The 25693-nt window shown below is 43.6% G+C and overlaps 1 protein-coding gene across 1 annotated transcript in view; it reads left to right on the top strand.

Moving 5' to 3' along the window:
* Window positions 1–25693, top strand: part of LOC141096037 (protein phosphatase 1 regulatory subunit 3E-like) — a 49802-nt gene that overhangs the window by 7678 nt on the left and 16431 nt on the right. The window lies entirely within an intron of this gene.

Here is a 25693-nt window from a genome sequence, read left to right as displayed (position 1 = left end):
AGGAAACTGCTTATCTAGCAATGCCCTAATATAGAACAAGTCCCATCGTAAAGCTGCAAGTACCTAAACTTACACGGACTGCTGTTCCTCTATCTAGACTAAAAGACAGTCGTAAAACAGCCTAGTGTATACTGACGTGTAGGAAGGGAAGATTCCGGAGCTCGGAATCCCTCTGGTCCACAGCCAGATTTTTAGATTGCTAATGGCAGTGTTTCCAATAATTATGCAATGGAACTGCTATTTAAGCAATTGCATATACATTATGTGGCTATAATCTAACAAAATCTCATGTAGGGTATACATAGGACATAGAAATAAAATAATTTTTTTAGAGAGAATGTGTCATCAGAAAATTACCTTTTGTTTAAATCAGATATGTATCTATATGTATGTGTGTGTGTGTGTGTGTATGTATATATATATATATATATATTAGTCCCAAAAAATTAAGGCAGCACTCCAATAGCAAAAATAAGTACCGTATATACTTGTGTATAAGCCGGCCTCCCCCCTAATTTTACCACTAAAAAACTGGGAAAACGTATTGACTCGAGTATAAGCCTAGGGTGGAAAATGCAGCAGCTACTGTTAAATTTTAAAAATAAAAATAGATACCAATAAAAGTAAAATTAATTGAGACATCAGTAGGTTAAAAGTTTTTGAATATCCATATTGAATCAGGAGCCCCATATAATGCGCTATACAGTTCATGATGGGCCCCATAAGATGCTCCATACAAAATAGACCCCATATAATGCTGCACAAAGGTTAATAATGGCCCCATAAAATGCTCCATAGAATATGCCCCCATAAGATGCTCCATAGAATATGCCCCCATAAGATGCTCTATAGAATAGGCCCCCATAAGATGCCCCATAGAATAATCCCCATATGCCGCTGCTGCAAATAAAAAAAAGACATACTCTCCTCTCCGTCACTGGGGGCCAGATGCCGGTGTCGCCGCTGGCTCATCTGTCCCCGTTCCCACGCTGCTCGCCGCTGCCTGCCATGTTGTCTGTCAGTGATGTTCAGGCAGCAGAGGGGGCGGCGCGCACCAACAACATCACCGCGCCCTCTGACCTGAACATCACTTACAGAGGATGCGGCAGACAGCTGCAAGCAGCGTGGGAACGGGGACAGGTGAATATCGCTTATACTCACCCCCCCCTAAACGTCTCTGCAGCCCCGCTTCTCCCCCGGTCTCTGGCGCCTGCCTTCAGCGGTCACGTGATACCGCTCATTTAAGACATGAATATGCGCATATTCATATCTTTAATGTGCGGTACCACGTGACCGCTGAAGGCAGGCGCTGGAGACCGTGGGACAAGCTGGGCTGCAGAGATGCGCAAGAGCGGGGTCAGTATGATCTCTGACACCCCTGCTCCCCCGCCGACCCCCTGGCGTATATGACTTGCGTGTAAGCCAACAGGGAGACTTTCAGCCCAAAAAAATGGGCTGAAAATCTCGGCTTATACGCGTGTATATACGGTATTATTTATCTGCCCATGTGCAACGTTTCGGTCCAAGATGTGGACCTTTCTCAAGCTTGAGAAATCATACTTATTTTTGCTATTGGAGTGCTGCCTTCATTTTTTTGGACTATAGCATGAGGTTTGGTACATACCTGGAAGGATTTTTTGCACCCTTTATTTTCTTTTGGTGCTGCTTTTTATTTTCTACATATGTATATAATATATATAAAAAAAATTATTTTTTTTTTTAAATGGCAGTGTATGAATATTTGTCAGCAGCCTCATTATCATCACAGGCAGGATTACTATGACCTCTATGTGCTGCTGATGATATACAACCTACCATTCACAGTAGGTGATATCACAACTGACCCTGTTCCCCTTCACTTTGAAATTACCTTTGCACACACTTATTAGATGCTTCAGTACAAAATATAGGACAGGAGCCAGTCTATTGCTGCTAATGTCAAAGAACAGTGAATAGGAAGCTACAGGAAGCCTTAGTGGCCATTGTTGAAATTGCAAGATCGCTAAATACAGATTATATATATATACTTAAAAATACATTTATTTTTATTCCATATATATAAAATTAAAATAAGTACATGTATTTGTACATTTACTATATATATATATAAAATGGTAAAAATGCATTTATTATAAAAACTAGAAGTATATATTTCCATTTTTTATCATAATGTATTTTTTTTACATTTTTATTATATATGTATATACATAAAAATATTTATTATATGTAATATATATATATTTAATAAAAATATAAAAATACATTTATGATAAAAATGTGATTTAATACAAAATAAAGTATCTGAACCAGTCTATAGCAGCCGGTGTACATATGAGTTTCCTGAAAGAACAGGAAATTAGAAGCTACAACTCGGTGGCCAGTATATATATTTTTTTTTAATCCCCATCATGATGTGCAAAAAAAATATAGATTTTATAACTGAAAAAAAAATACTTTTAAAATAACAATCTGATTTAATGTAAAAGATAGGATTTGAGACATCCCACTGCTGCTAATGTACATGTGGAATTCCTGGAAGAACAGGAACAATCTGATTTAATATAAAAGATAGGATTTGAGACAACCCACTGCTGCTAATGTACATGTTGAATTCCTGGAAGAACAGGAACAATCTGATTTAATATAAAAGATAGGATTTGAGACAACCCACTGCTGCTAATGTACATGTTGATTTCCTGGAAGAACAGGAAGTAGGAATGTAGAATAGCCCCAGTGGCCAGAGTGAAAATTGCAAGACTATTTTTTTTTTTTTCAATACAGGTGGATATGAAAAAAAACAAACTAAAAAACCCCACAAAACAGTAGGTTATTTACTGATTACACGTTCCCTAGAGATGTGAAAATGTGGGAAATGACAAGTTCACTTGTACTAGTGAATATGGTCGTAAATGTTAGTTTTTCACCAGAGTATATTTATGATGATTGACTGCTAGATACTAATCTGAAAAACTAATATTTTATTTTAAAGCTGGAGGTAAATATATAAAGAGATATAGAAAGAGATACTTGAATTATAACGTATGAGATAGAGGTTTTATCTTCGCTATTATTCCTTGCCTTCTAGTTATTTCCAGTATTATATACAGTTGGTGAAATAAGTATTGAACACTTCAACAATTTTCTAAGTAAATATATTTCTAAATGTGCTATAGACATGAAATTCTCATCAAATGTCTGTGACAATCCATCCAATCCACACAGGCAAATAAATCATAGAATCGTAGAGTTGGAAGGGACCTCCTGGGCCATCTGGTCCAACCCCCTGCTCAAAGCAGGATTCGCTAAATCATCCCAGTCAGATGTCTGTCCAGCCTCTGTTTGAAGACTTCCATTGAAGGAGAACTCACCACTTCTCGTGGCAGCCTGTTCCACTCATTGATCACTCTAACTGTCAAAAAGTTTTTTCTAATATCTAATCTGTGTCTCCTCCCATTCAGTTTCATCCCATTGCTTCTAGTCTTTCCTTGTGCAAATGAGAATAAAGTTGATCCTTCTACAATGTGACAGCCCTTTAGATATTTGTAGACAGACCAGAGATGTCCACAAATTATGTTATGTGTAATAATGAGAGATGGCACAGGGAAAAAGTATTGCACACGCTTACTGGAATGTGTTTAATACCTTGTGTAAAAGCCTTTGTTGGTGATGACACTACAAGTCACATCCTGAATTGAGAAACTAGTCGCAGGCATTGCTCAGCTGTAATTTTGGCCCCTTCTTCAATCAGATGATTGACATGGCCATTCTAGTTTCCTTGGCTGTTGCTTTGGGATCATTGTCTTGTTGAAAGGTTCACCCTCATTTCACCTTCGTAGATTGCAGCAGATTTTTTTCAAGAATGTCTCTGTCCATTTGTCCATTCATCCTTCCTTCAATTACTTGAAGTTTGCCAGAGCGGTATGATGAAAAACAGCCCCACACCATGATGTTCCCGCCTCCAAACTTCACTGTTGGTATGGTGTTTTTGGGGTGATATGCAGTGCCTTTTGACCTCCAAGCACGGTGTATTATGGCATCCAAAGAATTCAATTTTGGTCTCATCTGACCAGACTATATTCTCCCAGTATGACACAGGCTTGTCTAATTGTTGTTGAGCAAACTTTAAACGCGCTTGCATGTGCTTTTTTTTGTTCAGCAATGGAGTCATGCATGGTGAGCGTGCATACAGACCACGGTGGTTGAGTGAAATACGTATTGTTGTCTTTGAAACTATTGTAAGTGCTCTCTGTGTAGCTTTTCACAGGTGGTCTTTGGCTCTTGGACAACTCTTCTAATAATTCTTTTCACTCCTCGGTCTGAAGTCTAGCAGGGAGCATCTGGTCGTGGCGGATTTATGGTGAAATTATGTTATTTCCATTTCCGTATTACGGCTCCAACATAACTCACAGGAACCCTTCAGTAGTTTAGAAATTCTTCTGTAACCAATACCATTAGTATGTTTTGCAACAATAAGGTTGTGAAGGTCTTTAGACAGTTCACTGGTTATACCCATCATGAGATGTTTCTTATGTGGCACCTTGGTAATGAGACACCTCTTTATAGACCATCAGGTGAACCAACTGATGATATTTTATACTAAGTGGCAGGATTGCTTTCTAATGACTGATAAATTTCAGCTGGTGTCATGACTTTTCATACCTTTCTTTCTTCATGTGTTCAATACGTTTTCCCTACGTCATTACTCATTATTACACACAACTCTTGGACATCTATGGTTTGATTTCTTTGCCTGTGTGGATTGGATGGGTTGTTACCGACATCTGGTGAGAATTTCATGTCAATTGCACCTTTAGAAATAGGTTTACTTAAAAAATTGGCTATGTGTTCGATACTTATTTCACCCTCTGTATCTAGCTATTTCCAGACATAACAGCAGGGCAGTCTTCGCTCCTACTAAACGTCTGTGTCAGGATAGCCTGGTAACAGCTCGGAAACGCAACCAATTCTGAACAATCGGAAATTGTCCAATTTGGTTGTATCCCTGAGATCTTTTCTTGCGTCGGGTCAAAATGACCCCCTACTTTGGACTTTTTTTGGATACATGTATGCGAGTGAGCCCTGCCGGGTAATTTAATTGTGTCCGTCTTGTGTCTTTTGATGCTTGATCCATTTGTTTTGTAAATGTTCCGGCAGTCGGGGGGGGGGGGTCATATAATAATATTTCTTGCATGGTTACTCTCATGCAAGGCATCTATTTTATTGGGGGACTAATAATGATTATAGGAAGTGCTATATATACAGTATATATTTATGAAAAGCTGCTAAGACGTGATAGATAGGGATAAGATTAGTTTGTATTTGGTTGTGAATATTTGACTGGGATTTAATGGGAAAACTATTAATGTAAGGGTTAATTCTTTAGATATAGATTCAACTGTTATTGATGTAACCGTCTTACGAAGAGTTAAATCGATGTGAGGAATACATATCTTGCCGTGGGCTATACATTAGACAAGACTTGTTGGATCAGTTCAACAAGATGTGCAACCGTGTCGGCCATATTGTTGTACCTTAGGTCTTAGTATCTTCGGCCATATATGCCGCAGTCGGCCGTACCGCGAAACGGGTCTGGCGCATCCCGGTCATCATTTATCCACTTCGTATGAGGACCAAGACTTCTGTACGTTGACTTGGGCACTGGTCTAAATTAGATTAGGTTCCTCATGGCGCAACATAAATGGCCACATCCTATATCAAAGGGTGTAAAAAAAGGTAACAGTACTTGGCTAATGGTCATTACACAGCACTTTACTTCCTCCCCTCTTACAGAGCTATTCGTCTTGGGAAGGGGCAGGCTCTGGTAGCATTTATTTTGTTATTGAGCTCTATACTCCTCTCATTCTGTGTGAGCAAAGGAGCAGGAGGCTCAGCAGGGGCGGAGCCACTTGCTCTTCAGGGGCGTTGCCTTTCTATTTAATTTAAAAGAAAGGATATGATTGGACAGAACGAATGTCACATTTCCAGACTTTCAAAATGGTCCTGGATTTATCGTGTGGTCATTTTAGTTTTTTTTTAAATATCTTCTGTCTTAGGAAATGATGGCGTTTAACGGAATACACGTATTTTTCATTACTAGCTGTAAACCTCTGATTAGTCAGGGACGTATGACGTAGGAAGCCACTTACTTTTCCAAGTCTTCTATTACAGATAGTGCATATCTAATCCAGGTAAAATTCCTCAGGACAGATTTCTATCATGTTCTTCCTCGGACAAAAACCTACTTCACTAATGTACAGTTGCCTCAAATAGTGTTTTATTTTTATATGGTGTGTACAGGCCTTTCAGATTAATGGCTTATCTTTACTACGCAAACATGGAAAGTGTCAGACATCCCCAACAGTTGTCACGGAAGTATCTCTTGTTCCACTATTTGTATCAGTGTGGTCAAATCTATCAGCAAGGACTGATTATTGATTATTAAAGGGAATCTGTCACCAGTTTTTTTTTGTAATCCAAGAGCAGCATGTTGTAGGAGCTGAAACCCTGAGTCCAGCGATGTGTCACTCACTGGGCAATTTTGACTGTATTCTCTGCTGCAGGTCTAGCAGTTCCGCTGACTTATAATAACTTTCTGCCTATGCGCAGTGTTCACAGAAAGCTGCCAATCAGTGGTGGGGGCGGGTTTATACACTGCAGGAGGACTACAGAGCACGAGACACCTTGTCCTATAGTGATAATCTCCTGCTGATAAAACAGTGATTTTATTGAAACTACAACAAGCAGCCCAGTAAGTAACACATGGCTAGAATCAGGGTCTCTGTTCCTACATCATGCTGCTTTCGGATTACATAGCAATATCCTGCTGACAAATTCCCTTTAGGGGCTGTACTAGGAAGTCATAGCTTGCTGAGCATTACACTAATATTGTGATGGCAGATTTTCCATAAGATGAAAGTTACTGATTAGGGGATTTAGGGTTTCACCTGCTCTAATTTCTCAGGAGCCTACAGTCCCCCCCATACTCATTAGATTAAAGGTGCTCAAAATGAACTATTTCAACCAAAATGATCACTCGGTGGTAAAAAGAACACGCGATTGTTTGCTGAAAGTCGCAGAAACTATCTTTTTTTTTTACATTTTTTTCAAAGGAGGAACATTCATCCATGATTGATTTTTCCTTCAGATTGTCGGTCGCTGGATATGTAAGATCCGTGTCGGCATTTCATAAGGTCATTAAAAGATTGTTCAATCAGCGATATACTTTAATCTAATGTGTATGGAGAAAGTCCAGCTAACTATCCGAATGGTGCAGGGTACAGCTCCCAACTCCTCCCTATGACAGGGAGCAAGATGGGGCATGTTGATTGCAATATGCCCAATCTTTTGATTCCGCAATAGATGAAACCCTGCTAAAACAATGTTATTCTCCTCTACCCAATAAAAATATAATATATATGTATAGAACATGGGGAAGACAGCTGTCTATGGTATATGGGCAGCTTAAGTGGCAGGCAACATTATAATGATCTGCCCAAATTACAACTTCGACAGGGACCACAGGAGGTGAATGTTTCCTGATACAAGGATACAGGACGGGAATGCTCTGCACATACGTGTAGGTCAGGGATGCGCAGAGGACGGGAATGCTCTGCACATACGTGTAGGTCAGGGATGCGCAGAGGACGGGAATGCTCTGCACATGCGTGTAGGTCAGGGATGTGCAGAGGATGGCGGGAATGCTCTGCACATACGTGTAGGTCAGGGATGCGCAGAGGACGGGAATGCTCTGCACATACGTGTAGGCCAGGGATGTGCAGAGGACGGCGGGAATGCTCTGCACATACGTGTAGGTCAGGGATGCGCAGAGGACGGGAATGCTCTGCACATACGTGTAGGTCAGGCATGGGCAGAGGACGGGAATGCTCTGCACATACGTGTACGTCAGGGATGTGCAGAGGACGGGAATGCTCTGCACATACGTGTAGGTCAGGCATGGGCAGAGGACGGGAATGCTCTGCACATACGTGTAGGTCAGGGATGCGCAGAGGACGGGAATGCTCTGCACATACGCGTAGGTCAGGGATGTGCAGAGGATGGCGGGAATTCTCTGCACATACGTGTAGGTCAGGGATGCGCAGAGGACGGTAATGCTCTGCACATACGTGTAGGCCAGGGATGTGCAGAGGACGGGAATGCTCTGCACATGCGTGTAGGTCAGGGATGCGCAGAGGACGGGAATGCTCTGCACATACGGGTAGGTCAGGGATGCGCAGAGGACGGGAATGCTCTGCACATACGGGTAGGTCAGGGATGCGCAGAGGACGGGAATGCTCTGCACATACGTCTAGGTCAGGGATGCGCAGAGGACGGGAATGCTCTGCACATACGTGTAGGTCAGGGATGCGCAGAGGACGGGAATGCTCTGCACATGCGTGTAGGTCAGGGATGCGCAGAGGACGGGAATGCTCTGCACATGCGTGTAGGTCAGGGATGCGCAGAGGACGGGAATGCTCTGCACATGCGTGTAGGTCAGGGATGTGCAGAGGATGGCGGGAATGCTCTGCACATACGTGTAGGTCAGGGATGCGCAGAGGTCGGGAATGCTCTGCACATACGTGTAGGCCAGGGATGTGCAGAGGACGGCGGGAATGCTCTGCACATACGTGTAGGTCAGGGATGTGCAGAAGACGGGAATGCTCTGCACATACGTGTAGGTCAGGGATGTGCAGAGGACGGGAATGCTCTGCACATACGTGTAGGTCAGGGATGTGCAGAGGACGGGAATGCTCTGCACATACGTGTAGGTCAGGCATGGGCAGAGGACGGGAATGCTCTGCACACACGGGTAGGTCAGGGATGTGCAGAGGACGGGAATGCTCTGCACATACGGGTAGGTCAGGGATGTTGGGTTACTTTTTGCATAAATACTGTTATACTTCTGTTGTAGAATTGTAACCTTCGCTTAGTCCGGCGTTTACTAGACTTGATCATTTCCAGATCCTCCAATATTCTGGATTATTGTACAGTCATTAACATGTCTATAACAGCATCCTGTAAGCGGAGAGACTCCGCAGACGTCTCCCACATTTGTGCTGGAAGCAAATGTCAGTCTCTCAAGTGTATCGGAGTCACACTGTCGTTCTGCTTCATCTTCGGGCGTGATACGATTATATGCGCTTCCGTTTTCTGATCAGAGCAAATCATTATTGTTTTTCTTAAAAAGTAACTAAATTTTTTTTTTTTTTTAAATGCCGTAATTGCTTGATCAGCCCTTGCAAAGTTATGAATATAATAAACTTTATTTTGCTTTCTTCTATCTTTATTACCAGGCTGAGGGTGCTGTTTTGTCTGCCTAGTCCTTTCTGTTTTATCAGCTGATTTGAAACCCAGGTCTGGCAGATATCCGCACTCAGAAAGTGTCTCTGATCCCTTGACCGTCCTCGGATACTATTCCCTGTGTGAGCAAAGAGGAGCAGAGAAAGTCATTCTCGGAGTGCGGATTTCTGCCAGAGCTGCAGCTTAAATCAGCTGCTAAGACAGCATGGACTAGGCAGACAAAACAGCACCCCCAGCCTGGTGTTACAGATAGAAGGAAGCAGAATCAATTTGATGTGGATTTTTCAGCTTTGAGCCGGCTGGACACCACCGGTCTGGAAGTCATTACTCACCTTACGTGTTATGAGAATAACCCTTTAAGGGGATGTCCACTTTTTAGGTGGACATTTTTTTTTTTAAATTAAACTAATATATTAGGGGCTAAAAATAATGATTGCAAATGCATTTATTAAAAATGTTCACCCCACATCTCACTTCGATGTGCTCTTGTTGTCATAAATAAGCTCAGAACAAGCCCAGGTAGGAGTTACAAGTTTTCCCGCTCACTGACAGATTCTCCGTTAACTCGTTCTGAAAATAATTAACCGCATATATATGTACGTAGATGCGTATGTATAGACGTGTATATGGGAGCTGTGGAAAGCAAATAATGCACAATTTTTACCTTTACCAAGTGTAAAAATGGCTTCCTTCGATGTATGAACGACAGACTGTAAAATATGCATCCGTAATCCTCCTGCGGTCAGCCAGACCGATGTGACGTTACGCCGTATCACCCAGTCTTTGTGTATTGTGTGAATTGGAAGTTTTTTTTATGGTTGATGTGTAATATATATATATGGACATATAGTGCGAGCGCGCCAGGATAACAAGGGGTGGAGCATATCCACGCACTGGTGTATTGGCGTGATGAGAGCAACCCCTCCTCTGTGTGTGCACACGCGTGCGTCCGTGCGTCTGCGTGCGTGTGTCCTGTCCAGCCTTACAATATGTGTATTAGATCTGTGCAAAACTATCAGGAAAAAATCAATCTCTGCACTCAGGTAGTCACTAACGCAACCTCAGCCGCATCATCACTCTGCCAAAAGTAGTAAGTCACGTGGAGCGTGCGCTAGAACCACCGTCACGTGAGATAGAAACTACACGTCGGTTCCGGATTCTCATCACGCAGTGTTCCCATATGTGTCATAGTAACATCACATTTTGAACTAATCTGTTCCTCTGTTTGGGTGACGCTGTCCTGCTCCGGTTCTCCCGTTGTTTCCTTTCCACCCTCCATCAGTGTCATACTGCCGAGCATCTGTCTAATAAAAGAAGAGTTTTCACTGATCAGAACGTTTCTTAATTCTTAGAAAAAAATGCAGAATAAAATCTTACTGTCGGGGTTCTATATTTGTTTTGGAATCTGGAGTCTGTGAATCTTCTCAACTAAATATTTAAAGTTTTCATTTATTTATTTATTTTTCTATAATTTTGTCGGCATGGAATGTTATGACACTTTGCATACCACATTATTTGCCCCATTCCTATAAAAAAAAATGCACAAGTGACTTCCAAATTCCGGCTTCTTCCCAGCCTTCAGCTGCACTGATATTGGAACTTATGGAGTACAGATGATGGCAGTGATGGGTCAGCTCCTGTGTCTCATTAACTGTAGGGATAAGCTGATAAGCTCAGAGGAAGAGACAAAAGCTGCACTGATATCAGATCATCCTCATATGGAGTACAGATGATGGCAGTGATAGGTCAGCTCTAGTGATGAGTGAACATGCTGGGGGTAAGGCGTTATCTGAGCATGCTCATGTGCTAGCGGAGTGTCTTCGGCATGCTCGAAAAATGTGTTTGAGTCCCCTAACAAACAGGCAATCCCTGCATGCGTTTCGGCTGTCAGACAGCGGGACTCGAACATATTTTTCGAGCAAGCCGAAGACACTCGGTTAGCACCCGAGCATGCTCAGAAAACGCCTTATCCGAGTACATTCACTCATCACTAGAGCTCACCCATCACTGCCATCATCTGTACTCCATATGAGGACGATCTAATATCAGTGCAGCTCCTGCCTCTTCCTCTGAGCTTCTCAGCTTATCCCAAGAGTTAGTGAGACACAGGAGCTGACCCATCACTGCCATCATCTGTATTCCATATGAGGACGAACTAATATCAGTGCAGCTCCTGCCTCTTCCTCTGAGCTTCTCAGCTTATCCCCAGAGTTAGTGAGACACAGGAGCTGACCCATCACTGCCATCATCTGTACTCCATATGAGGACGATCTAATCAGTGCAGCTCCTGCCTCTTCCTCTGAGCTCAGCTTATCCCCAGAGTTAGACACAGGAGCTGACCCATCACTGCCATCATCTGTACTCCATATGAGGACGATCTGATATCAGTGCAGCTCCTGTATCTTCCTCTGAGCTCAGCTTATCCCCAGAGTTAGTGAGACACAGGAGCTGACCCATCACTGCCATCATCTGTACTCCATATGAGGACGATCTGATATCAGTGCAGCTCCTGTATCTTCCTCTGAGCTTCTCAGCTTATCCCAGAGTTAGTGAGACACAGGAGCTGACCCATCACTGCCATCATCTGTACTCCATATGAGGACGATCAGATATCAGTGCAGCTCCTGTCTCTTCCTCTGAGCTTCTCAGCTTATCCCCAGAGTTAGTGAGACACAGGAGCTGACCCATCACTGCCATCATCTGTACTCCATATGAGGACGATCTAATATCAGTGCAGCTCCTGTCTCTTTCTCTGAGCTTATCAGCTTATCCCTAGAGTTAGTGAGACACAGGAGCTGACCCATCACTGCCATCATCTGTACTCCATATGAGGACGATCTGATATCAGTGCAGCTCCTGTCTCTTCCTCTGAGCTTATCAGCTTATCCCCAGAGTTAGTGAGACACAGGAGCTGACCCATCACTGCCATCATCTGTACTCCATATGAGGACGATCTGATATCAGTGCAGCTCCTGTCTCTTCCTCTGAGCTTATCAGCTTATCCCCAGAGTTAGTGAGACACAGGAGCTGACCCATCACTGCCATCATCTGTACTCCATATGAGGACGATCTGATATCAGTGCAGCTCCTGTCTCTTCCTCTGAGCTTCTCAGCTTATCCCTAAAGTTAGTGAGACACAGGAGCTGACCCATCACTGCCATCATCTGTACTCCAAATGTGTTGAAGGCAGCAAATAGACTGGGAAAAAGATGAGGTTTGGAAGCCACTTCTTACATGCAATTTTTTTCAGGAATGAAGACAATTACCCAAATAGAGTGGGTAATGTATCCATAATGGATACAATTATAAAAAAATAGAAAAGGTTTAGTTACTCTTTAATGGATACAGCTCAATGAAAATTCTATATATCATGGACGGTATAGAGTTAATATGATTTATTTCATTATAAAGGGTTTCTCCCAGAATATATCAAGAGCAGTTTTAAAGCTGAACACTAGAGGCGCTATAACTATGTTACAAAATTCAACTCCTAAGGGGGATATCATGGGGAATGCAGCTGGAGGATGTGGAAGAGAATAATTTTTGAAAGAGGACCTGGCACTTGCCAAAATTATGTAATTTTTTGTAAATGCCACTGTTCTCGTTCCTGTATACAAATCTGTTCTTTTTAAGCCAACTGAGTGTGGCCCTCAAAAAAGCTGCCCACAGAGTACAGCTGATGACCACACCCACTTGACCAACAAGGCTAGATTTATAGACAGGGAAAAGGGGGCCGTATCTCAGGAACGTCTCCTGAAACGTCGGGGCTTTGTCTGAAGATGAAATATTTCCATCCTCAAGCACAAGAGACCTTCCAAGAGAGCGGAATTTCTGGGACTCGCCAACTTTTCCAGAAGACCAGGAGGTAAGAATGCTATTGCAGCAGCCTGTGCCGACTCCCCCATTGGGGCATGTAGACTTCATAGAGGGGGCTTCTATGTGGCAGACACCACAGGATAGGGGTAGCCATGAGGTTGGCCTATCCAGTATAGAGAATAATCTATCCCTATAGGGAGAAGATACAGTGGAGAGACGCTGAGGTTTGGGCCCCTTAGACCTACACAAGTGTTGTCCCCAGTAATGGTATTTCTCATCTGGAGTGATACATTGGAAAACAGACATTTCTTTTTCTACTAGAAGAATATGATGGCTGAATGTCCATGGGGCATAGACTGACATGATACATGCTGACGTCCCCCACACAGACCGAGCCCTGGGAGTAAACGGGGCGCCAAAGATGTCGGAGGATATTCTGTGCAGGAACTGTCTGCGTGACCTACATATCTGCCCATGTGTCAGGGGCGTGTGCCTTACAGCTAAGGGGGACTTGGTAGAAAGTAAAAACTGCGTGTATAAATGTGGGTGTGCACAAGCTGTATCTGTGGAAAGCACAACACAGTATACATAGCGGTAGTGCTTGAAAGTTAAAGCGGTGTGTGTGTATATGTGTATATATATATATATACCGTCATGGCAGAAAGTCTTGGCACCCTTGAAATTGTTCCAGAAAAATGAAGCCTTTCGCACAGAAAGTTATTGCAATTACATATGTTTTGTTATACACGTTTATTTCCTTTATGTGTATTGGAAAAACAAAAAAAAACTGACAAAAAAAAGGCAAATTGGACATAATTTCACGCAAATCCCCAAAAATGGCTCAGAGAAAATTGTTGCACCCCCTAAGGAATCTGCAATCAATCGCTTCCTATAACCATCAACAAGCTTCTTACACCTCTCACCTGGAATTTCAGACCACTCTTCTTTTGCAAACTGCTCCAGGTCTCTCATATGTGAAGGCACCTTCTCCAAACGGCACTTTTAAGATCTCTTCACAGGTAATCAATAGGATTTAGATCCGGACTCATTTCTGGCCACTTTCGAACTCTCCAGGGCTTTGTTTACATCCATTTCTGGGGGCTTCTTGAAGTATGTTGGGGTCATCATCCTGCTGACCCATGACATGGAGAATTACTTGGGGATCCTAGTTAATGACAAACTTACCTGGAGCAGCCAGTGACAGGCAGCGGCGGCTGCCAAAGCAAACAGGATCATGGGGTGCATTAAAACAGGTCTGGATACACATGATGAGAGCATTATACTGCCTCTGTACAAATCTCTGGTTAGACCGCACATGGAGTACTGTGTACAGTTCTGGGCACCGGTGCTCAGGAAGGATATAATGGTACTAGAGCGGGTATAAAGGAGGGCAACAAAATTAATAAAGGGGATGGGGGAACTACAATACCCAGAGAGATTAGCAAAATTAGGATTATTTAGTCTAGAAAAAAGACGGCTGAGGGACGATCTAATAACCATGTATAAGTATATAAGGGGACAATACAATTATCTCTCCGAGGATCTGTTTATACCAAGGAAGGTGACGGTCACAAGGGGGCATCCTCTGCATCTGGAGGAGAAAAGGTTTTTCCGCCAAAATGGAAGAGGATTCTTTAGGCTGTGTGACCACGTTGCATTTTTTAAGCGTTTCCGCCTCTGCGGAAATGCTTACAAAACCCTAACAAAACGCATCCCCATGCAATCCAATGGGATTCCGCAGTTGCTGTGCCAATGCTGCGGATATTTGCACTGCGGAATCGCATAGGTCCTGGGTACAATATTCCTGTAAAAAATAGAATCAAAATAAAAAATAGGGATATACTCACCTTCTGTCAGCCCCCGGAGTCCTCCCGGCCCTCAGCGACGCTGCCAGCAAGTTCTGTCTCCAGGGATGCATTGCGCAAATGACGTCTGATGATGTCACGGTCGCGTGACTAGCTACGTCATCAGAGGTCATTTGCGCAATGCATCCTTGGGAACGGAACTTGCTGGCAGCATCAATAATAAAAATTTGGTCACACTTGTCAAGCACTATGCTTGTGTGTGACCAACCCGTCAATCACTTTTCCAAGCGATGCTTCAAATCGCTTGAAAAAGCGCTTCAATCCCGCAAGCTAAAATGCTTGCGTTTTGCGGGAAAACGCATGCAAATTCCGCATGCATTTTACCCGCGGCAGGGAGTTGCGGGAATGCTGCAGACAATTCCGCAGCATTTCTGCAACGTGGGCACATAGCCTTACTGTTAGGGCAGTGAGAATCTGGAATTCCTTGCCTGAGGCGAACTCAGTCGGGTTCAAGAGAGGCCTGGATGTCTTCCTGGAGCGTAACAATATTGTATCTTACAGTTATTGTTAGGTTCTTTAGAAGGACGTAGATCTGGGGATTTATTCTACGGAATATAGGCTGAACTGGATGGACTAATGCCTTTTTCGGCCTTGCTAACTATGTTACCTAGGACACAAATCCAGCTTTCTGACACTGGGCACTACATTGCGACCCAAAATCCTTTGGTAGTCTTAAGATTTCTTGATGCCTTGTGCACAGACATGGTAATCAATTCCAGAGGCAGCAAAACAACCCAAAAACATCTTTGAACCTCCAACCTCCACTATATTTGACTGTAGGTACTGCGTTCTCTTCTTTGTAGGCCTCATTATGCTTTCATTACAGAATGATGTGTTTTACTAAAAAGTTCTGTCTTGGTCTCATTTGTCCACAAGAAGGATTTTGGCTTACGTTCATTTTGGCAAACTGTAGTCTAGCTTTTTATGTCTCTGTGTCAGCAGTGGGGTCTTTCTGGGTCTCCTGTCATAGTATTTCATTTCATTCAAACATGGAAGGATAGTTTGCGCTGACAATGATGCACCCTGATCCTGCAGGACAGCTTGAATATCTCTGAAACTTGATAGGGAGCTGCTTATCCACCATCTACGCATTGCAGTTTTTCATAAATTTTTCTCTGCTGACCACATCCAGGGTGATTAGCTACAGCGCCATGGGCTGTAAACTTATTTTGTGAACTATTGACAACATCAAGAGATGGACTTGTAACCTTGAGATTGTTGATATTGTTCAATAATTTTCATTACCTAGTCCTCAGACAGTTCTCTTCTCCTCTGTCTGTTCTCCGTGCTTAATGAGGCACACAATGCAAAGATCGAGTCAACTTCTCTCCTTTTTATCTGGCTTCAGGTGTGGTTTTCATATTGCCCACACCTGTTACTTGCCAAAGGTGAGTCTGAATGAGCATCACATGATTGGAACAAAGTTGTTTAACCACAATTTTGGAAAGGCGCCAGCAATTTTGTCCAGCCCGCTTTTGAGGTTTTGTGCAAAATTATGCACAATTTGCCATTTTTTCTCATTTTTTTTGTGTTCCAGTAAACACAAAGGAGATAAACGTGTGTATAACAAAACGTGTAATTTCAATAATTTTCCGAGAGAAATACTTCATTTTCTGGAACAATTTCAAGGAGGCCAATTCTTATGGCCATGACTGTAAATTTATTTTCATTTTTCAGTTAGGGTTAGAATTAGGGTTGGAATTAGGGTTAGGGATGTGTTGGGGTTAGGGTTGCAGGTAGAATTGAGGGGTTTCCATTATTTACCAACTTTGGGGGTCTAATTTCTCCTGTTACCATTGGGAAAATAAAAAAAATTGGGGGCTAAATCATTTTTGTGGAAAGAAAATGATTTTTTATTTTCATGCCCGGGCGTTATAAACTTCTGTGAAGCACTTGGGGGTTCAAAGTGCTCACCACACATCTAGATAAGTTCCTTAAGGGGTCTAGTTTCCAAAATGGGGTCACTTGTGGGGGATTTCCACTGTTTAGGTACATCAGGGGCTCTCCAAATTCATCCAATTCTGAGTTGAAAAAGTCAAATGGCGCTCCTTCCCTTGCGAGCTCTGCCATGCGCCCAAACAGTGGTTTACTCCCACATATGGGGTATCGGCGTATTCAGGAGAAATTGCACAAAAAACTTTGTGGTTAATTTTCTCTTTTAACACTTTGGAAAATAAAAAAAATGGTTCTGAAGTAAATTTTTTTGCAATAAAAAGTTAAATATTAATTTTTTCCTTCCACATTCCTTCAATTCCTGTGACGCACGTAAAGGGTTAATAAACTTCTTGAATGGGGTTTTGAGCACCTTGAGAGAGGTGCAGTTTTCAGAATGGTGTCACTTTTGGGTATTTTCTATCATATAGACCCCTCAAAATGACTTTAAATGTGAGGTGGTCCCTAAAAAAAAAATGGTTTTGTAAATTTGGTTGTAAAAATGAGAAATTACTGGTCAACTTTTAACCCTTATAACTTCCGAAACAAAAAAAAAAAAAATTGTTTCCAAAATTGTGCTGATGTAAAGAAGACATGTGGGAAATGTTATTTATTAAGAAACTTGTGTGACACATCTGTCTGATTTAAGGGCATAAAAATTTAAAGTTTGAAAATTGCAAAATTTTCACAATATTTCCGTTTTTTTTCATAACTAAACACAAGACTTATCGAAGAAATGTTACCACTAAAGTGAAGTACAATATGTCACGAAAAAAGATTCTCAGAATCAGTGGGATCCGTCAAAGCGTTCCAGAGTTATAACCTCATAAAGTGACAGTGGTCAGAATTGTAAAAATTGGCCTGGTCATTAAGCTGCAAAATGGTTCTGTCAGTAAAGCCGGGGTCACACTGGCGAGGAATACGGACGAGTGAGAGGCGTTAAAAGCACGCATTACACACGGACCAATGATTCTCTATGGGGCAGCTCCCAACAGCCGTATTTTTGTCGCATATTTTCTACGGTCCGTGCCAATCGCAGCATGCTGCGACTGTCAGCGTACTACGCCCGTAGTACGCCAATGCAAGTCTATGGGTGCGCAAAAAAATCGCATTACACACGGAACACACATGTGACCTGCGAGAAATACGCAAGACTTCTCCTGATGACTGGAAATGGGCCATTCCATCATCTGGAAGCTTAGACATGCAAATGAGCTCAGAAAGCGCTCCAGACATCCAGGAAGTACGCCTCCACGGAGTCCTGAGCAGGGGGTTGGACCAGATGGCCCAGGAGGTCCCTTCCAACTCTACGATTCTATGTCTGGCCATATTAATGTGGAGCTCCTAATTGTGTTGGTCCAGGAAAGGCCCGAATTGTGGGACCAACGGGATGCCCATTATTCTGACCGGGGCCGCAAAGAGGCGGCATGGAGGCGCATCTGTGTGCACATGTTCCCAGACTATGCCCAACGGCCACGTGAGGAGCAACAACACATTCGTAAGTAATTGCCATTTTTGCCAATCAGATTAAAGGCCAGAAGTGAGCTTTTTTAAATGTAGCCCCTACAATCCTACACTGTGTATGTAGGTATCCCTGTTTCCTAAAGAAAAAATTACCGATAACCCACCCCCTACTAGGCCACGTGACTATGTGAAATGTTAGGAATATTGCTTGGCACATTTCACAAAGGTTACAGTCCATTTTCCCTTCACATTGCAGTTGAGGATGTGATGAGACGCTGGCGCAGCATCTGCGACCAGTACCGGCGGGAAAGACAGCAGAGGGCCAGGAGTGGGGCAGCAGCACCGACCAAGCGTAAATACATCTTTTTTGACCGCTTGTCATTTTTGGCACCCAGTATGGATCTCAGACCGTAAGTACAGACATCACACCACATGACACATATGCTTTTTAGGGTCAGAGCTACATTTGTATTTTTGTAGATTTCCGAACAGAACTCAGTCCAACCTCACAGAGAGGGAGACAGGGTCGGATACTGAGCCCATTATAGGCCAGGACAGGGGCTGTGAAGAGGTGGCTGGCCCATCTTCTGAGCAGAGCTTTTGCAACCCCCAAGCTCCACCAGCATCAGGACCGGCAGAGCCACCAGCAGCCAGCAACTTAGAAGACCCTGTGTCATGATCCATGCAGGATCATGTCAGATAAGAGCACTGGTAACCTTTTTTTTTTTCTCTCTCTAAGCTTTGTGCTTAGAGATAGTTTTGCCCCCGGTGGCCAGTATGGTCATTGCACTGGTGTTTTTAGAGATAGTTTTGCCCCAGTGGTGGTTAGTGTAATTGCATGGGAATCACTAACAGGTGTGTTTATTCAATAAAGGTGTGTCAGCTGTGCTGACTGACATTGGTGATATTATTGTTGGTCTTTTCCAACCAGCCTGGGTGAAGGATGGAGCTGGAGGAGAGTCCAGGACAGCTCAGTCAGAGTCCTGGAGTGGCAGCTATGGTGTCAGCGAGGAGTTCGTGTAAAGCATGGTGGAGTGGCAGCTATGGTGTCAGTGAAGAATTCTTGCAAAGCTTGGTGGAGTGGCAGCTATGGTGTAGAGCTGCACTCAGTTTGCTGGACTCTGTTACTGGAAAGCTGCACTCAGTTGCTGGACAGTTGCACTCAGGTGCTGGACTCTGTAGCTGGACAGCTGCACTCAGGTGATGGACTCGGTTGCTCCAAGGCGGCACTCGGGTGCTGGACGCTGTTGCTGTAAAGCTGCACCCAGGTTTTGGACACGGTGGGAGGAAGATGCACTCAGGTGTTGGACTCTGTTGCCAGGAGCAAGTGCATCAGAGCAAAGCTAAGTGTTTCCCTGTTTGTCACTTTTCCTCATGTTGGTGTTAGTACAGCGGTGGGGCCAGTGCCTGCACCACCCAGCTCCCTAGTAAGGAATAGGTGTAGGGTGTGCTAGGGTGACAGGTATCCTGATCGGCGACAGGTGAGGAGCCTGTATAGGGAATGTTAGGAGTGTTAGGGACACTGACTCAGGGGAGTGCAGGAGGTCTCCACGTTCCCCGTTCCCTATCGCACGGCCCTCCGTTGTAAATGTTTCCCTATCCCCTTTGTCTTGTATTAGTTACCGGCCTGCAGGCCGCGTCACACTGGACAATCACACGTGCCGTATCCTGTTGTATTAGTTACTGGCCTGCTGGCCGTGTCACACAGGACGGGGCACGTGACACCCTGGCAACAGCAGCAGCCCTACTGGCCGTGTTGAGGGGTCCCCCCAGCCTGCTGCCGTAGGAGACGGAGAAGGGACAACACTGGCTCTGATACCCGGAGGCATGTAGACACAGGTGTCCTAAATTACCTGTCCAGGGTTGCCCAGGATGAGGGTGAAGAGGCATATTCCCGAAGCCTGGCCCGGTACCTCCATCCCCTACCCCGTGAGGTGAGGCTAAGTGTGCGAGGATCCATTCAGATCCTAATTGATGCTTGCACACACCCCATTGACCCATATGAGTTGTTTGAGTATCTTGAGAGGTGGCAGCTCTCATCCCGTAACTGTCTCCGCCTTGTCCGACAACCAGCTGTGCATGCTCAATTAGGATGTGAGTGTCCGCCTGCACGTGTGCCTACACCACCACCCATCCCCCCCAAAACCAACCTTGGCAACAACATGGCCAAATGGCAGCCTATAACCAACCTGCCCAATATGGCCACTTGTACAGACCTGGTGTTGGAGGCTGGCCCCAACCTGGGTTTGGACGACATGGTCATTTTGGGGGGTATGATGGACGTGGCTACAATCAGCCACAGGATTATAATCGACAGTATCCTTATGGTCTCTTCGGTGCGCAGCTACAGGAACATGGCCAAATATTCCCACAGGGCCAAGATCATCCACCCCAACACCCAACAAAGAGATGAAGGCCTCCCGCCATCACCTCCGCCAAGCTACCAGCAGTTATAACATACAAAATGGTGTTCTTATTTTTGTTTGTTTCTCATTATTTATTGTTACCTATTTTGGTTTTAAAATATGGTAATGCTCTCTACAGACAAGGCTAAATGGCCTGACCAATATCTGCCATATGACAAAAATATGGTAAACAGCTTTCTAAGATATTTTTTGCATTTATAAAAAATATGAAAATGCATCTTTGGCCCTCTTCTTGATTTATTTTAGGCATTCGATTAACCCCTTCACTACGAAGGGTGGTTTGCACGTTAACTCCCGGGCCAATTTTTACAATTCTGACCACTGTCCCTTTATGAGGTCATAACTCTGGAACGCTTCCATGGATCCCGGTGATTCTGACATTGTTTTCTCGTGACATATTGTACTTCATGTTAGTGGTAAAATTTATTTCAAATAACTTGCGTTTATTTGTGAAAAAAAACGGAAATTTGGCGAAAATTTTTAAAATTTCGCAATTTTCCAACTTTGAATTTTTATGCCCTTAAATCACAGAGATACGGCACACAAAAAACTTGATAAGGAACATTTCCCACATGTTTACTTTACATCAGCACAATTCTGTAACCAAAATTTTTTTTAGTTAGGAAGTTATAAGGGTTAAAAGTTGACCAGCGATTTCTCATTTTTACAACACCATTTTATTTTTACGGACCACATCACATTTGAAGCCACTTTGAGGGGTCTATATGATAGAAAATACCCAAAAGTGACACCATTCTAAAAACTGCACCCCTTAAGGTGCTCAAAACCACATACAAGGAGTTTATTAACCCTTTAGGTGCGTCACAGGAATTTTTTGAATATTTTAAAAAAATGAACATTTAACTTTTTTTCACAAAAAAAATACTTCAGGTTCAATTTTTTTTATTTTACCAAGGGTAACAAGAGAAATTGGATTGCAAAAGTTATTGTGCAATTTGTCCTGAGTACGCTGATACCTGATATGTAGGGGGGAATCACTGTTTCGGCGCATGACAGAGCTCAGAATGGAAGGAGCGCCGTTTGACTTTTACAATGCAAAAGTGGCTGGAATTCAGATCGGACGCCATGTCGCGTTTGGAGAGCCCCTGATGTGCCTAAACAGTGGAAACCCCCCACAAGTGACCCCATTTTGGAAACTAGACCCCCCAAGGAACTTATCTAGATATGTGGTGAGAACTTTGAACCCACAAGGGCTTCACAGAAGTTTATAACGTACAGCGGTACAATTAAAAAAATCATATTTTTTCCACAAAAATGATCTTTTCACCCCAATTTTCATTTTACCAAGGGTAACAGGACCCTAAAAGTTATTGTGCAATTTGTCCTGAGTACACTGATACCCCACATGTTGGGGTAAACCACTATTTGGGCGCATGGCAGAGCTCGGAAGGGAAGCAGCGCCATTTGACGTTTTTGGCTGGAATTGAGATCGGACACCATGTCGCGTTTGGAAAGCCCCTGATGTACCAAAACAGTGGAAACCCCCCACAAATGACACCATTTTGGAAACTAGACCCCCCAAGGAACTTATCTAGATGTGTGGTGAGAACTTTGAACCCCCCCAGTGCTTCACAGAAGTTTATAATGCCTGGGCGTGAAAATAAAAAAATCGTATTTTTTCCACAAACATGATCTTTTAGTCCCCAATTTTTTTATTTTCCCAATGGTACCAGGAGAAATTGGACCCCAAAAGTTATTGTCCAATTTGTCCTGAGTACGCTGACACCCCATATGTGGGAGAAAACTACTGTATGGGCACACGTCGGGGCTCGGAAGGGAAGTAGTGACGTTTTGGAATGCAGACTTTGATGGAATGGTCTGCGGGTGTCATGTTGCTTTTGGAGAGCCCCTGATGTACCTAAACAGTGGAACCCCCCCACAAGTGACCCCATTTTGGAAACTAGATCCCCTAAGGAACTTATTTAGATGTGTGGTGAGCACTTTGAACCCCCAAGGGCTTCACAGAAGTTTATAATGCCCGGGCATGAAAATAAAAAAATCATATTTTTTCCACAAACATGATCAATTAGTCCCCAATTTTTTTATTTTCCCAAGGGTAACAGGAGAAATTGGACCCCAAAAGTTGTTGTCCAATTTGTCCTGAGTACGCTGACACCCCATATGTGGGAGAAAACTACTGTATGGGCACACGTCGGGGCTCGGAAGGGAAGCAGTGACGTTTTGGAATGCAGACTATGATGGAATGGTCTGCGGGTGTCATGTGCGTTTGGAGAGCCCCTGATGTACCTAAACTATTGAAACTCCCCACAAGTGACCCCATTTTGGAAACTAGACCCCCCATGGAACTTATCTAGATGTGTGGTGAGCACTTTGAATCCCCAAGTGCTTCACAGAAGTTTATAACGCCCAGGCGTGAAAATAAAAAAATCATTTTTTTCCACAAGAATGATATTTTTGCCCCCAATTTTTTATTTTCCTAAGGGTAACAGGAGAAATTGGACCCCAAAAGTTGTTTTGCAATTTGTCCTGAGTAGGCTGATACCCTACATGTGGGGGTAAAACACTGTTTGGGCGCATGGCAGAGTTTGGAAGGGAAGGAGCACCATTTGACTTTTTCAACGCAGAATTGGCCGGAATTGAGATCAGACGCCATGTTGCATTTGGAGAGCACCTGATGTGCCCAAACAGTGGAAACCACCCAATTATAACTCCAACCCGAACCCCAACACACCCCTAACCCTAACCCTAGCCCTAGCCCTAATGGGAAAATGGAAATAAATACATTTTTTTTTATTTTATAATTTTTCCCTAACTAAGGGGGTGATAACGGGGGGTTTGATTTACTATTTATGGCGGTTTTTATGTTTGGCGGCTGTCACACGCTAAAAGACGCTTTTTATTGTAAAAATAGTTTTTGCATCACCACATATTGAGAGCTATAATTTTTCCATATTTTGACCCACCGAGTCATGTGAGGTCTTATTCTTTGCGGGACGAGTTGACGTTTTTATTGGTACCATTTTCGGGCACGTGACATTTTTTGATTGCTTTTTATTTTGTTTTTTGGGACGCAGAATTTACAAAAACCAGCGTTTCATGAATTTCCTTTGGGTGGTGCGTTTACGCCGTTCCGGGTGCGGTAAAATTTATAAGGCAGTTTTCTTCTTCGGGTCAGTACGGTTACAGTGTTACCTCATTTAGGTCTTTTTTTATGCAATGAAAACTATTTTATATAAAAAATAATTATTTTTGCATCGCTTTATTTTGCGAGCTATAACTTTTTTATTTTTTTGCGGATGACGCTGTATGGCGGCTCGTTTTTTGCGGGACAAGATGACGTTTTCAGCAGTACCATGGATATTAATATGCGTCTTTTTGATCGCGTGTTATTGCACTTTTTGTTCGGCGGTATGATAATAAATCATTATTTTTTGCTTCGTTTTTTATTTTTATTTTTTAAGGGGTTCGCTTAAGGGGTTAACTATTGGGACAGTTTTATAGGGTGGGTCGTTACGGATGCGGCGATACCAAATATGTGTACTTTTATTGTTTTGTTTTTTTTATTTCCAAAAAATGAATTTATTAGGGAATATTTTTTTTTTTTTGTTGAATTTATTTAGCAATTTTTTTAAAATTATTTTTACACTTTTTTTTTAACTTTATTACAATGTCCCAGGGGGGACATAACTGTCCTGTGACAGATCGCTGATCTGTCACATCACAGATCACTGTGACAGATCAGCGATTTGTCACAGGCAGTCCAGAAGGCTTCCTCATGCCTGCGCTTTGCAGGCACTGAGGAAGCCAGCTACCTGCAGGCCCCCGGAGGTCCCCGCCGCCATATTGGATCCGGGGACCTGCAGGAAAGGAGCCTCCCGCAGCAGCGCTGCACATTGCGCTGCCATGGGGGGCTCAGGGAAGCACGGAGGGAGCCCCCTCCCTGCCGATGCTTCCCTTTAACCCCCGGTACACCGCGATTCGTGTTTGATCGCGGTGTGCAAGGGGTTAACGTGTCGGGGGCGGTCCGTGACCGCCCCTGACACATTGTGCTGGGTGTCAGCTGTGATAATCAGCTGACACCCGGCCGCGATCAGCGGCGCTCACCACGTGGGCGCCGCTGATCGCTGTGACGTAATATTCCATCCATGGTAATTAGGTCCAGGGTCACATGGACGGAATATTACGTCCATTGTAGGTAAGGGGTTAAGTAAGTCAACGTTAGCACATATAAACCGACCACAAAAATCATAGAACACAAAAAAAAAGATTTATATACACACACACATAAGAACATCACAACATAGATACAGCCTGATCTTGCCAGGTAGTGGCACCATGAGGTGACACAAAATGCTGGGTGAACACATCACGTACTTTGAGTCCTGAGAGAGGACGCCGTAAAGGGAGCACATGTGGCCTAGGCCTATCCCCATTGTCCACCACACCTTCAGTCACATCAGATGAGGAGCAATCATGCAGTCTAGTGAAGTTATGGAGGACCACACAAGCTTTGATGACCTTATTAGCATTTGCTTCACTCAGCTGAATGGCAGACTGGAGGAGACGCCATTTGGCACAAAGAATGCCGAAGGCGTACTCCACCAGTCTTCGGGCACGGGAAAGGCGCAAATTAAACATCCTGCGGCGGTGGTCAAGGTTTCTGCGCGGGTATGGCCTCATGACATGCCTGCTCAATTGGAAGGCTTCATCCCCCACTAGGACATAAGGCACCACTTCTTGACTTGAGCCTGGCAGCTGACGTGGTGGTGGTAGGTCCAACAGGTTATTGCGCAGCCGCCGACCCATCATGGAAGACCTGAAGACTCGAGAGTCTCCAGTTCTTCCATAAGCCCCAATGTCTACAATTATAAACCTGTAGTTACTGTCAACCAGAGCCAACAAAACTACCGA

Source organism: Dendrobates tinctorius, unplaced genomic scaffold (genome assembly GCF_039654945.1).
Source record: "Dendrobates tinctorius isolate UK_male_01 unplaced genomic scaffold, ASM3965494v1 ptg000009l, whole genome shotgun sequence".
In the NCBI taxonomy this organism is placed as follows: Eukaryota; Metazoa; Chordata; class Amphibia; order Anura; family Dendrobatidae; genus Dendrobates; species Dendrobates tinctorius.
The sequence above is the reverse complement of the archived record's forward strand: the minus strand, read 5'-3'. Positions and strand labels throughout refer to the sequence as shown.